The sequence below is a fragment of the Diabrotica virgifera genome, chromosome 3 (assembly GCF_917563875.1).
Source record: "Diabrotica virgifera virgifera chromosome 3, PGI_DIABVI_V3a".
Lineage (NCBI taxonomy): Eukaryota > Metazoa > Arthropoda > Insecta > Coleoptera > Chrysomelidae > Diabrotica > Diabrotica virgifera.
In genome coordinates this window covers 80,013,954-80,029,788 of record NC_065445.1, presented here as the reverse complement: position 1 = coordinate 80,029,788, position 15,835 = coordinate 80,013,954, and the positions used below count along the sequence as shown (strand labels likewise).

At 31.6% G+C, this 15,835-nt stretch overlaps 1 long non-coding RNA gene across 1 annotated transcript; it reads left to right on the top strand.

The window, feature by feature from the left end:
• Nucleotides 1-8,554: 8,554 nt before the first annotated feature.
• LOC126881174 (uncharacterized) lies at nt 8,555-14,141 on the top strand. Its single transcript, XR_007696736.1, has 2 exons — nt 8,555-8,858; nt 13,915-14,141. It is a non-coding gene; the product is annotated as an uncharacterized LOC126881174 (long non-coding RNA).
• The last annotated feature ends 1,694 nt before the right edge of the window (nt 14,142-15,835 follow it).

Sequence of the window (15,835 nt, the reverse complement as noted above, 5' to 3'; positions counted from 1 at the left end):
GCCACAGGTTTCATTTTCTTTTGTCTTTTTCTGACTTTTTCTCCCTTTTCTTCTTTGTCCTTGCTTCGTTGCCAAATTCATTTCCACTGTTTGTTCTTTACCTGATTCGTCCGTATTTTGTTTCTCCTGTTCCTTGTCCTGTTCTTTTTCTTTTTCTTCTGTTAGTTTCATCGTATTATTTTTAAAATCTATCACTACATGTTTTTCTGCCAATTCGTCAACTCCTACTATCATGTCATGTGACATGTTTGGCATTATTACACATTGTAGTGCATACATATTCTTACCCAGTCGTACCATTACTCGTATGCCTTCATTTATAGTTGCCAATGTCCGTTTGTTTGCGCCCACTAAATTTACCCTAGGTATTTTGTAAATTAAATTTGTTAAGTTAACTTCTTCTATTAGTTTTCTGTTGACCAATGTTATTTCAGATCCAGTGTCTATCATAATTTTAATTGGTTTCTCGTTGATAAATCCATCCACAAATTTTAAATTAACTCCATTTTTCTTTTCGTTGTTTCCTGCCAATTTAATAAACTCCTTGGGGTGACAAAAGATTCCTGTTTGTTTTTTTGTTTTTAGTGAGCGCCGTCGTGAAAAGACGCCGGTTGCTCATCGTTGTTTATATTTTCGTCATAATGTCTCTCTCCGGCATATTCTTCTGTCTGGGTATTATTTACCTCTCTTCTATTTTCTCTTGGTCTGTCGGATCTGTTTCGGTTTTCTCGATATCCCTGTTCATTTTGTCTACCATTATTTCTGTTTTCTTGATTTGAGCGTGTGGTGTTTCTATTCTGGTATTCTCGATTTCTGTCCTCATTCCATTGCCTATTTCTTTGTTCATAATTTCCTCTTCCGTTGTCTCTATTTTCGTTTTCCCTTCTGGGATTAAAATCTCGTCTTGTATAGTCCCTCCTATTTTGATTTCTATCTCTGTAATCCTGTGTTTCTCGGGGCCTGTAATCTTCTCGCGACCTTCTTGATTTTCTTTCTCTTAAACGTAATTCTCTTATTTGTAGGAATTGGCATAAACTATCTATGTCTTTGTAGTTTTGCAATGTGATATGGTCTTCCAGCGTTTCTTCGAAATGTCTTGCAATCAGTTCGACTAATTGTTCCGATGAGTAATTATATTGTAAATGTTTTGCGTTATAGTACATTTGTAATGCATATGTCCTTTCTGATATACCCATCCTATCATTGTATTTCCCATTTTGCAATTCCTTGTTAATTTCCAATTGTTGGACTTTTCCCCAGAAATAATTCAAAAATTTTTGTTCAAATTGTTGCCAACTGTCAAATTCTTCTTCTTTGCAATCGAACCATAGGCTTGCTTCATATTTTAGATGGTTTCTGATAGTTTCTTTTGCTGTTTCGAAATTTCCGATGTGCTGTATTTTCTTTTTCAGGCTATTTATGAACGGCACTGGGTGTAATCTTCTTACATCCCCGCCAAACCTTATCTTCACGTCATCTGTGCTATGTATAACCATTTCTCTTCTTTCTCCTACATTTTGTTGAATATTGATTTCCGCAATCTTTCTTTCCATTTCTTCTCTGATTGCTTGAATAGCGTTTTCAAACTTGTTTTCCAAACTTTCCATTTCTTTTTTCTGGCAATTCGTTATTTCCTTTATTTTGCTTTTGATTTCTTTAATCTCTGTCTCTTGTTGTCCCATATCGTTCTTGATCATTGTCAAACATCCTTTTACTTCCTTTTCATACTTTCCTATGCGTTCCTCCATTTTCCTGTTGTTCTCTTCTATTGCTTGTTTCATTTTTTGTTGTGTTTCATCCATTTTTTGATCCAATTTTTGTTGTGTTTCATCCATTTTTTGTTGTGTTTCATCCATTTTTTGATCCACTTTATCCATTTTCTTTGATGTTTCATCCATTTTTTGATTTGATTCATCCATTTTCTTTGATGTTTCTTCCTGATTTTTATCCATTGTTCGTTTTGCTTCATCCATTTTTTGTGACTGGAGTTGCATAAGTTGTAATATCTTTTCTAATTCTGACAATTCTTTTTTTTTCTGTTTCCATGATTGTTGTGTCTAAAATATCTTCTTGGTCTGAATTATCCTCTTGATTTGAATGTTCTTTTTGTTTTTTATTGTCTTTGCTTTGGCTTCTTGTCACAGACATTTGTTTTCAAGAAGTACTGTCCCCGCCAAATATGAAATTTTACTAGTATGTTACCAAGACGACTTTTTCTCACCCAAATATTATAAATTGTCAATAAATATATCAAATGTAAATATCGTAAAAATAAAATATTAAATCAGTTATGTAAAATTTGTACCTAAAGAGATCTAAAATTTTATGTTATCAAATGTAAGTATCTCACTTTTTACCACAGACATATAAATTTTCAAATACCGGCTTTACTCTTTCTATCCTTCAAATTTGCCACTAGAAATACTTTTCAATGCTTTCCACGTTGGACGACAGTTGATGTGATCTTGATTATTGATATGAGATAATATTCTTATATGTCATTTAATTTAATCAATGCATTAATAATAATCTAATTAATTTACCAGATCACATATCAATATGTTTTCAATCTCAGGGCTTTTTATAAAATTAATTACTTACTTACGTGGCTTCTAAGTATTTCTCAATGGTTCCTAATCGGGATAGGAAAGAAAAGAGTAAAATAATACACACATATGGGTTACAATTATAATCAAAATATTGTTTATTTTATTTAAATGGCAATCACTGCTTAATATTTGCTAGATCTTATTATTCTTAAACATAACATTTACAAATGGGAATCTTATTTCCTTTTGGTTTCCAATTGAAAGTTTTTATTAACATTTAACTATTAGGATTTATTAGCAACAATTCTCTTTAAGTTTGATGAAGCTTTTCTGATATTATTGATTATGTTCTTCAATTTTTAATGTGGTATTTAATACGAAAAACCCATACATTCATGTCCAAACAAATGAGACTGACCTTTTTCTGGTGAACTGAGAATGTCTTCACACAAGACCCGTTTCCTGCTATCCTTGGCTGCAATCAAAACCTCGTCCTGGCTTTCAGTAATGTTCTCCTTTGAAGATTAGCTCGTATAGCTCTCGTTCATGCTTCTGTCGTGATGCTGTGTTCTACCTTTTTCGAAACTGCAATCAGCTACCGGGACACTCTTGGCTCAAGAAGGTTCTTTACTCTCAGCCTGGCCTACCTCTCGTTCCACGATAGATCTCCACACTCACGGAACTACACCGGCTTTCTCACTCTCCGTACACTACCGTCTACTACTGGACTTCACTTCTCGACAGCTCAAAACATTCTGATCTCTCTTCTCAGTCATTCCCCTACTTTCTAAATATCCCCTCCAGATTCACAAATCAAACTTCCACCACCAACTCTCATTCGCAGTATTCCTCAAAACCCAATTTTTAATCTTTCTAAATATGCTTAATGGATTTCAAAAAAAATAGTTAATTCCCATTCTAAAATTACTTTCTACTATTTACAAAATTTAATGACCTATTATCTACTTCAACTGAGTCTTATTTAGCATAGGCTAATGATCGAACCTTCCGCGAACAACGATAATGACCTATTATCGATTTCAACTGAGTCTTATTTAGCATAGGCTAATGATCGAACCTTCCGCGAACAACGATGATGGTACGCGCCATTCACTTTGTTTATTCTAGTCGCATTGTCCGAGTTTCGTAAGCTTCTTCTAATCACTTCTTAAAATTACATATGACAATTTGTTGTATACAGGTTGTTCTAAATTTATATGCCCGTGGTTGAGAAAATTGAAAATATTTTATATTAAATTGAAATCTGCTTATAATTATCAAAATTTAATTTTCATATCAATTAGAAATATAACAATACATACTGATCTAATCCTTTGTGTGCCCATTTTTCTAACTATATGTCGTGTGATTTTTGTGCACTGATAATAATAACTGTTCATACTACTCATAATGTGTGTTTAATTTAGATTACTACATCACTGAAAACGGAATGTATGCTTGCAAGCGATGCCAGGCCTTATATGTCCACAAAGCCAATTTGGGAAGACATGTGAGGTGGGAATGTGGCGGCGAAAGAAAATTTATGTGTCATCATTGTAACGGCAAATTTAAGCAGAAATCTCATCTTCAGTATCACATGAAATCAAGAAATTGCTCCACTAAAAATTCTACAGTTTTGGTTCAGGATAACCCATCTGCGGTCAAATATTTGTAACGAATTCTTAGAGAGTCTATAGTTTCTAATACTTAGATACTAGTCATAGAATTATTAATATTGCTACAAAAATTAAAGAATAATTTCAAGAGTGTTATTTCTAATAAAAAGTTCCAAAAACTTAATTGTTTTTCATACCTCAATATTTTTCGAAAACATGCTTTACCAATTTACTATAACTTTTCCATCACAAGATATCTTATTTTTAAGTGCTTTGTTTTATGTGTGTTCTGTTATTTATGGATGGATGCCCCAGTGGAGAATTTTTAACATAACTTATTTTCTGAATCCAGGGCCCAGAGCACGCCAAATAGAATTCTATTTTGCTGACGTCACAAAATAGAATTTCATAATGGGAGAATCGACGGTTGCTAGGCAACGTGACGTCACTAAAATAGAATTCTATTTGGCGTGCTCCCGCACCAGGTATCGTATTAAAAAGATGGCAGGGTTGTCACATCGTAAAAAAGACGTTGGTGGTACTCGATTTGCCTACCCATATCGTATACATTATAGTCTAAGAGCTGAGGCGAGAAATCATCGTCATAAGTAATATGGAGTTTGGCATGTGAAATGTGTCTATTGTATGTTGATAATTATGACCCCTTTCAGGCTGACACCTTAGTGGATACAGGGAGTAGCAATAAGGGATGAAAGGGGAAAGTTAACGCAGTCATTAAAGGTTTTCACCTCCTATTTTGTTAAACCTCCATCGATTTACATGAAAATTGGTGAGTAGTTAGAGCATACCTCAAGAAATAAAACTGATATGGTGCCAACGTGCGCTTTTACCCTGGGGGTGGATGCCACCCCTTCTCAGAGGTGAAAACTATTTTATTAAAAATAACCCCACTAATCGATAGAGGGACAAATTTTAAGCAAAATTTGTTACTTCTAATTATTAAAATAAATCAATACTTTTTGAGTTATTAAAGATCAAAGATTTGAATTTTTCGTGAAATAAATGTATGATGTAAAGCGGTTTTTCGTAAATAATTCAAAAACTGTAAGTTTTATCAAAATAGTTATGATTACCAAAATTGAAGATAATAAAAAAATAAAAGAGATTTCTTATTCGAAAAACCTTTGAGAATTAATAAAAAGTGAGTTATAGGTGACGGGATGTATATTCTTTTTCGGCTAGTACCCAAATCTATGTATTCAAGCTCAAATAACGGGAAAACGGTGCATCTTATAAAATATATTTACTGAACACTTGTCAAAGTACTTAAAAATATGTATCAAATGAGCTCCCGGAAAAGTTGACACCATTAAACATTATGCTACAAACATTTTTCAAAGTTTATGCTCCAAAAATTTGGAGCTTAATTATTATATTATTTATATAAGTTTTTAAATTTGTTTAAGACATTTATATAAAATATAGCAAAAATGTATTTGAATTTTATGTCAAATGTGCCCATTATTGGACACCCTCAGTTTCTGTACATATTCAGTTTATACAGGGGCGGTTCTAGACCAAAAAAGTGGGGGACAAGGGAACACAACCGCTGAATAAACAAGATAACGTGCCTTTTTAACGAAAATTATAGTACAAAAGTACTGTAAAAACTGAAGGGGGGCAGCTGCCCCCCTGCCCCTGGCTAGAACCGCCACTAAGTTTATATCGATAGGAAAAATTCAATTAAATATCGAAATGATATAAAAATAATATTTTAGTAACATACATTTAATTAATAATAATATGTTCTTTTTATCATTCGTAACTTCACGCATGTGGTCTTAAATTGACGCTATTGTATAGGTACTTGCTACTGTCATTTCGGCGTCAGCGTTTGTATTGAATATATCCATCTCAATCTGAGCTATATCAACATCTTTTACGAGCACGATACATTACAAGTATTTGGTTGAACGCCTATAAAAAAATCCAACAGATCTGGTTATTGAACAAAATGGTTGGGAACTTGCTGAAGATAACACATATAAATTTAAATGGTTTGAAGGGCCTCAAATGCCAGAGATTGTTAGAGATATTATTTTTGAGAATGAAACAGACGATGAGATGGATGATGAGCAAGCTGATGATGACATTCATAATAGCGAAAGTGATGAAAATAATTATGATAGTGATTTTAGTGAATGTGACAGCGAAAGTGAAAAATAAATAGTATTTTCAACGAAAATTTTGATTTCGTTTATAAATTCGCAAAGTCCGTTCGTTCGTTCCTGCGTTGCCACCCCTGCAATATCTGGAGCTTATGTACCGATGTCAATGTAGTTTTGTCTCCTAAATCCAAATCTTTAAACGCCATTTCGATATCTCAAACCATCTTCGAGATAACCGAACTCAAAGACAAGTTGCATCTCGGGACAGCAATTTATGATTTTTTAGCAATTTTAAATAGCGAGATAATTCTACAATGGAGACACTGTACGTAAAAATGTTAATGAAAATTTCATATTATTTCAAAAATATATTACTTCATATCAACTGTAAAAGAATTGAAATATCAAATAAATAAATACTACTTATTAATTTTAATGTAAGTAATGTTAAATGGCAGGTTACAAATTTTTGGTGCTGTCTACCCAATGATTTATGTATTATGTATATTATATTGTATAATATACAGTGTGTCTACTTAAGTTGGGCACATAATATATTATGGGACACTTTTTTATTTTTAATTTTAGGAAATAAAGTTATAATTCATAAAAAGTTCTGCATCGTCTAAAACCTACGATCCAATCATCAGATAGCAAATTTTATCTATATGATAAAATGTATTTTAAAAAATATGAATTTCGCTCAAGATTAAAGTACTTTTTTTCACACTATTGTAAATTATTGTTACTACGAAAAATTGTTTGGAATTAAAAACTGTGTTCTAATATATGCTGTAGTTGTTATTATTATAATTAAATAATTAGTAATTATTATAATAATGTAACTATTATCTACATTCTTCTAATAAAAAGAAAATATTTAATTTTTTCTCAAATTAGAGATACCTACCAATCATCATTTTCATTTATAACTCTTTTATTATTAATTTTACGAACAAAAATTATTCTTCATATAAAGATCTGCACGGTCTAAAATCCAAGATGCAATCATAAACATAAGATTATATAAAATTGTATCGATTTTAGTCGATGTGTAAAAAATATGAATTTCGCTCAAGAAATTCGCTCAGTAAAGTGCCTTTATAGCTCACAACATTTAAATAGTAGGATATAATTGCACATTAAACATAATTTTTAATTCTAAACAACTTTTCATAATAGCAATTTTCCACATTAGGAATTTAAATACATAAAAAACAAAGTTTTCGTTATAATAATGCTCGCATTTTTAACTTGTTATATTTAAATTGAAGTAAAACGAACTTGATAATAAATTATAATTCAAACTTCATTTCCGAAATTCCTTTAAAAATTATTCTGTTAACAAATTTCAAAATAAATATATAAATAGCGTATGTTTTAAATTTCACTTTTTCCTAAAAACTCGAAAGGGTTCTCTTATTTTCATCATCACTTGCTTAGCTTTGATTTTATAAACTTCATCTGGAGCTCACTTGATAGGTATTCTTGAGTACTTTGACAAGTGTTCAGTAAATATATTTTATAAAATGCACCGTTTTCCCGTTATTTGAGCTTGAATACTTAGATTTGGGTACTAACCAAAAAAAAAATATACATTCCATCACCTATAACTCACTTTTTATTAATTCTCAAAGGTTTTTCGAATAATAAATCTCTTTTATTTTTTATTATCTTCAATTTTGGTATTCATAACTATTTTGATAAAACTTACAGTTTTTGAATTATTCACGAAAAACCGCTTTACATCATGCATTTATTTCACGAAAAATTCAAATCTTTGATCTTTAATAACTCAAAAAGTATTGATTTATTTTAATAATTAGAAGTAACAAATTTTGCTTAAAATTTGTCCCTCTATCGATTAGTGGGGTTATTTTTAATAAAATAGTTTTCACCCCCGAGAAGGGGTGGCATCCACCCCCAGGGTAAAATCGCACGTTGGCACCATATCAGTTTTGTTTCTTGAGTTATGCTCTAACTACTCACCAATTTTCATGCAAATCGATGGAGGTTTAACAAAATAGAAGGTGAAAACATTTAATGACTGCACCAACTTTCCCCTTTCATCCCTTATTGCTACTTCCTGTATCCACTGAGGTGTCAGCCTGAAAGGGGTCATAATTATCAACATACAATAGACACATTTCACATGCCAAACTCCATATTACTTATGACGATGATTTCTCGCCTCTAGCTCTCCGTTTATTACTAGATCTGGTTTCTATTATCTGGGTTTCGAGGACAGATATAAATATAGAGTAGAATGACTTACATTATTTATTTACACTACATCACCAGTTCATTACTTTACTAGAAGATGACATAAGTTTTTTAGGATAAATCAGTCGGTCATTACAACATATTACAACAAGTCATACAACTAGTTAAGTATTTTTCCACCTACCTCTACCGAAAGTATACTTTTCCGGACCTGATTGTATGGAGCAAAGTTGTACTTTTCCTCCCTAGGGAGGAAAAGTAAAAGTGACCATAATGATCATGGTATTTCATTCATGAAATATAACTTATTGACGCCCTGGACAATATCTATTTTCTATTACGTAAGTATCTATAAATTTTAACTTTTTTTATAAAATACCCTGTATTTTGCAGAATGGTAAAAAACAGTAATTTGTTATTTGGATTTAACAATGTTTACATTAATAATTTGACTTATATTTGACAGTTGACAGTTATATTGTATCTACTTGTTAGTTTTAGTTTTAATAAATTTTGTTGGTTAGTTACATAAATTAATTAAGTAAAAATGAAAAATGACTTGCTATTAATTTGATTAAGATGGAAAAACCATGGGAGTATAGTGCCTTTCCCTCCCTTGAATGATTACTGACCTCCGCTACGCGTCGGGCAGTAAACTTCATTCTCGGGAGGAAAAGTAGTACTTTCCTCCCTTGTTATACAAATAGCTATTCCTTCAATGACTGATCGTGCTGTTTAGTGTAATTCACTGCGGGTACATACTCCAGGGAAATAAGGCAAAAATATACCATGTTCGGGACACTTGACCAGCCAGGTTGCAAATGGGTTTTTTTGGGTAATATACATTTACCTAAAACATATAAATGCAAAAATGCCCGTCACAGTTCGGACGAGAATTTTAGTTATTAACAAATAAGGGGTTTAAATCGCTACAATTAAAAATAGGGTAATTAAATATCTTATTTAAAGCATTCATCTTTTAGAAAATGCGCAGAGGTTTAAAATGACAGTTTTTGAATTTTAATTTCATCATTTGTTGCTTCGAAAATAGCAAAATAAGACTAAGATTTGCTATAACTTTTGCAAAAATGAACACAAGACTTGGATGTTGCATAAAAAATTGAGTCAAACAGTCCATAAAATGCACAAAAAAATTCAAGGTGATTTCTTAATTAGTTTAAATATTATTCAATTTGTTTATCTTTTTCGTCTTGCAGTACCGTCTCTTATCGGAGGTTGGCTACCATCACAGCAATCTTAACTTTGTTGGCTGCAGCTCTGAACAACTTTATTGAACTGCACAAATACCACTGCCTTAAATTTCGCAACCAGGAAATCCTCCTACGTCCCACATTTCTCTTTCCCGAGATTTTTCCTTGGATTATGAGTCTTAGCAAAGAGTGCTTTTCTCCTCTCATTATGTGGCCTAGATATTCCAGTTTTTTCGTTTGTATGGTTTTAATCACTTCGCATTCCTTCCCCATCTTCAGCAAAACATCTTAATTTGTTACTCTTTCTGTCCATGGTATTTTCCACATTCTCCTGTAACACCACATCTCGAATGCCTCAATGTTTTTGATGTTTATATTTTTCAGTGTCCAAGCTTCCATGCCGTACAGCAGAACGGAGAAAGCATAGCACTTTAACATTCTTGTTCTTAAGTTTATATTTATGTCCCGGCTGCATAGGAACTTTTTCATTTTGACAAACGATTGTCTCGCTATCTCTATTCGCCTCTTGATTTCTCTTGTCTGGTCATTAGTATCAGTGAACCAAACCCCTAAATATTTGTAGGATGTAACTCTTTCAACTGGCTGATTATTTATGGTTAAATTCACATTGGTGTATAGCTTCTTCGTTACAATCATGAATTTAGTCTTTTTGATGTTCAGTTTTAGACCATACTTATTGGTATGAGTGTTTATGTTTTCCATCAAATACTGTAAATTTGCTAGGTTATCTGTTACTATTAGCGTGTCATCAGCGTATCGTATATTGTTAATTAACTCTCCATTAATGTTCAGATCAAGTCAGATCCCAGATATTGATTATTATATTATATATATATATTATTATATATTGACCCTGATTTGTTTATCCCACATAGCTTTTTTTGCAATATTATTGCTCAAAAAATGATAATGATATATAGAGATTTTGCAGATGTGTACCACATGAAAGAAGGTAGATTTAGTTTACAGTCAATATTAACAAAGTTATTCAAATTATTTGTAAGCAAAAAATTACCATAATTTGGTAAAATATTTTCGGAATGGTAAACATGACTTTTTATTGATTTTTTTAAATACTTTGAAAACATAAGTATTCTTCTTTCATGTGGTTTCCTCAGATATGCTGTATCGTTATTATGTTCTGAGCAATAACATTGCAAAAAAAGCTCTGTGGGATAAACAAATTGAACAAAATTTATACTAATTGACGAATCGTCTTGAAAGTTTTTGTGCGTAATAATATATATACTGTTTTACTCAACTTTTCGTGAAATATCAAAGTCTTCAGCTCATTTTCGCAAAAGTTATAGCAAATTTTCGATTTTAGAACTTTTAGTCGTATTTTGCAATTTCCGAAGCAACAAGTAATCGGGCCAAAATTCAAAAACTGCTATTTTAAACATTTGCTCATCTACTAAAAGATAAATACCCCAAATAAGATATTATTTAATTACCCCATTTTTGCCTGTAGCGATTTAAACGAAAAAATTGCCATTTTTGACCTTTATTTGTTAATATACAGTGTGTCAATTTGAAAAGTTGCCACCCCCTATAATTTGGTCCCTATAAAATATCTAAAAATATGCAAAAACACGTCAAATTTATTTATGAGGGGGACATTTTGTAGACCAGTTTTCAACTAAATTACATGAACCCTATAGCGGGGGCGGACACAACCCCCAAAATCTTTAATGGAAAGGGGGGTTAAGTGATACCTCATTTTGAAGGTCATTAAATTACCTTTTCAAAAATACCACATGTCTTATATTTCTTTTCAGTACTTTTGGAAAATCTGGGACTCAATACTCTAAAAAATTTTGGAGTTCTGAACTCCTTAATATCTATATGGTTTTACTTGATTTTTCCAAAAATACTCCAAAAAAATACTCTAAATACTTCAACACCCCAAAAAAAATTCAATTTGGAGTTCAATACTCCAAAAAAATTTTGGAGTTCTGAACTCGATATTTAATTATTAAAATTAATTATAAAAAAATTAAAATTACTGAAAAGAAATATAATGTATGTGGTATTTTTGAAAAGGTAATCGAACGACCTTTAAAATGAGGTATCACTCAACCCCCCTTTCCATTAAAGATTTTGGGAGTTGTGTCCGCCCCCGCTAGAGGGTTAGTGTAATTTAGTTGAAAACTGGTCTATAAAATGTCCCCCTCACAAATAAATTTGACGTGTTTTTGTATATTTTTAGGTTTTCTATAGGGACCAAATTATAGGGGTGCCAACTTTTTAAATTGACACCCTATATAAAATTGTCGTCCGAACTGTGACGGGCATATTTGTATTTAGAATGTATTAGGTATACATATACATTATCCAAAAAACCCATTTGCAACCTGGCTGGTCAAGTATCCCGACAAAAACCTTATTTCTCTGTACTAACAAGGTTACTACTGGGCAAGGGGAAGGTTAGTTTATGTCTACAGACTACGGTGAGTCGAACGAAATATTCCATTTTCGTGTGTGCCTTTGTATAATATACATATATTATATGTCGCAAGAAACAATTGTTGCTTAACAATCTTTTAGAGTATACAGGTTTCTGAACTATATGTATGTGAGTACCGGTGTTATTATTAAGGTTTTTGTATATTTGGTATTTTGTTTTTCTTGCGACGATATCTAATCTTAGTTGCCTAATTAAGCAATGATCACACTTATTGGGAATGAGTGAAAAATAATTTGGGTACTTAATTAGACAAAATAATTTAATAAACATTTTTTAGTTCAAGTATTTTGTTACCCATAATTATATTTTTTTAAGTGATATCTTCTTTTAACAAATGATGATAAGTGATAGTGATGTCAATTATGATGAAATAAAAGATTTATTTGTATTTTTACAAATCAAAATTTTGGTGTGATCTGAAGTAAAAGGTACTATTTACTCTGATGGTCTTAAACGATATAGTTCAGAAATTTCCGTTCCCTCTCCTCTGCATACCTTTGCACCGTAGGAGCTCGATTAGTCTTTGTATTCAAATTTATAAATACCAGCACACTATGTACGGCTAATTCAGGCAGGTTTAATCAAGTATACGTAAATGTATAAAAACTAAAATACAAAGACCAAGAAGAGGTATTCCCATATTTTTCTAATTTCAAGTAGCAGCGTGCAATGGTACCCCTACTCTGGTGACTATGAATGAAAACAGTTTATTTATTCTCTTTCTCTATCTTTTAAGCTAAAAAATATGAAAAATATATATCATCCAGAATATACAAGTATTATTATTATATGTATCTACAGTCGGAAAAATGACAGATTACCCATGAACGATCACATCAATCACTTATTTTGAATTGGGCTTTTCATCGATTGTCATATGACAGAAGCTCGAAACAAATATTATATAATATATATATGTATAATATATGTATATTATTAATATTATACACAGATTATATAATATATGACAGAAGCTCGAAACAAATGACTGTGAATGAAAAGCCCTATTTGCTGCCTTTTTCTATCAATCGTACCATGTGATCGTTCATGGGTAATCTTTCATTTTTTTCGACTGTATATATCTGTGACAACGTGTACAGCTTGTCAAATATGCGGTGATTGTTGACGATTTTGTCTACTTGCGTAGAAACATAAGTGGGAACGCATTCGGTGAATTGTGTTGCTGTTGACTGCGCATCGTAGGCGGAGCCTAATGTCAATACGGCCAAGTATCACCGAATAAGTGCGTTCGCGGGAGCCTGTCGGCGACTAGTCTGCGACAAATTAGCAGCAAAACGCATGCGCACTTTAAAATGATATAAATAATATCGTTAATAGATAAATATACAACGTATATTTACCTAGTATAATTTAATAATTAGTTATTAATATTAATTAAATGTAAATATACCTTGTATATTTATCTATTAACGGTATTATTTATATTAAGTGGGGTTAGAAATTGTCGGCGACAATTTGTCAACTGTACCCGCGAACGCACCTATTATTTGACAAGCTGTACTTATTTATGTAACTAACATTAATAAGGTATAAGGGCCTTGTATTCTGTATGCATCTATTAACGTCTATTTGTGTAGAATTAGCCATTTATATGGCATACTTCAATTTTAAAAATTTTTAAAAATCAATGTTTGTAAATATATCTTCTTTTAATGTATCAGTTTTATGTAATTGTAGAAGATGGTGTGAGGTGCCCACAGTGCAATAAAGTTTACAAGTATAAAAGAAACCTTTGGAGGCACCAAAAATTTGAATGTGGGATTGAAGTAAAGAATTTCCCTTGTCCTGTTTGTGAGAAAGCTTTCACGTACCGAAGTACTCTACGGGTTCACATGGCGGTTATACACGATCAGATTGATTGTAAATAAAATAAATACTTTGTTAAATAAAAGTCATAATCCATATTGTTTTAGTTATTTCGGCCAGTGTATCTTTCTCATATATTGAAACTATGACCTTCATGGTCAATAAATTTAACTACCTGGGGTATTGGATTAATAACAGCCTAAATGTTGATCTAGAAATACGATCGATAAGAGAATAGGCCAGAAAATCTTTCGAATAATTCAAAAAACTGCTATGTGTCAATGTCAATGTGATTTATAAAAAACATTTGTTAAATTTCGAGTGAAATGATTCATATGCGCTTGTAGTAAATATAAGAGATGATGAATTTGAAGCCCACATGTAAGGTGGAAATGTTGAATCTTCCGTTAAATAATTATCAACTAGGTAATCACAGAATTGCAAAACTCATCTATGTCATCTTCTGGCATAATATTAAAAAGTTCATCAGAAAAAAATTCACTAACATCATTTGGATCTAAATAAGGAATGCCGAAAAACAATTTTAAATATTTTCCAATTTGATTTTTATGTTCCGGGGACAAACCTAAATTTTTTAATTTTTTGGTACCAATTTTGTGTTAAATGAAATTTGCAACAAAAAATAATAATGTCGAGCCACACTAACTTGGCTGCATTTTGAATTGCTATTTCAAAATCAGAAATTATTCGCTTCGGTTTGAAAGTTAAATTCAAATCTGTACATATTGTTATTAATATATTAAAAGTACTTTTGTACGATTGCGTGATTTATTTGGTAACAAACAAAATACTAGAGGAACATAAAAACCATTTTTGTAGCCATGTATAGTAAACATCTGACAAAAATATTTAGAACAGTATTGAAAAGTTCCATCTATGTACATAAAATAATCTACATTACACGAAAAGTAAATTAATTATTTATATGGGAAATAAGCCACAATTAAAATGAAAAAAATAATTTTATTAACGTTTCGACGCCTTTTAATTATTTAATTATTTTTTTCATTTTAATTGTGGCTTATTTCCCATATAAATAATTAATCATAAAAATGCCACAAGGAAATAGCTTCAGAACAACGAAAAGTAAAGATTTGTGAAACAACTAACAATTGCGGAATTTTTATTATCTACGAGAAATAATTCCGCAATTTTTAGTTGTTTCACAAATCTTTACTTTTTGTGTAATGTAGGTTCTTTGTATGTAGATGGAACTAAAATAAGTTTTCACCTGTATTTGTTTTTAAATTTAAGTTCACTAACACTTGTAGAACTTCTTCCTGTGACTTGGGCAATGATGGTGTGGATTTTCGTCTTGCAGCATATATATTTCTTCGATCGCAAGAAATGTCTTTCGTCGTCAGCGGCAAATTGCTGAAATTTTCCTTCCTCAATTCCTTGTGGACAATCTTTAAAGGTCTTTCACATATATCTTCTACAGCTTTCCTCCTTGTAGAATTACTAAAAATTTGCCGGTCAACGTGGATATCTGGAGCATGATTATGCTCCACCGATGCTTTTTCAAGAATAACGTAATTTTCATCACCTTCCTTTTTGTACACTTTTTGTTGACACCCTTTTTTGATGCATCGCCATCTAACTTTTCCATCTTTGGAGACCTGGCCCTTTGAATATTTATATTCATTAATTATTAATAAAGTTCTCCCCTTTGACTAAACATAGTCGTTGGATTCGCCATTTAAAAGTTAAACACTAACGGACGAAACCGGACACTATACCGTAATACTTGCAACTGAAGTAAATAACTGAA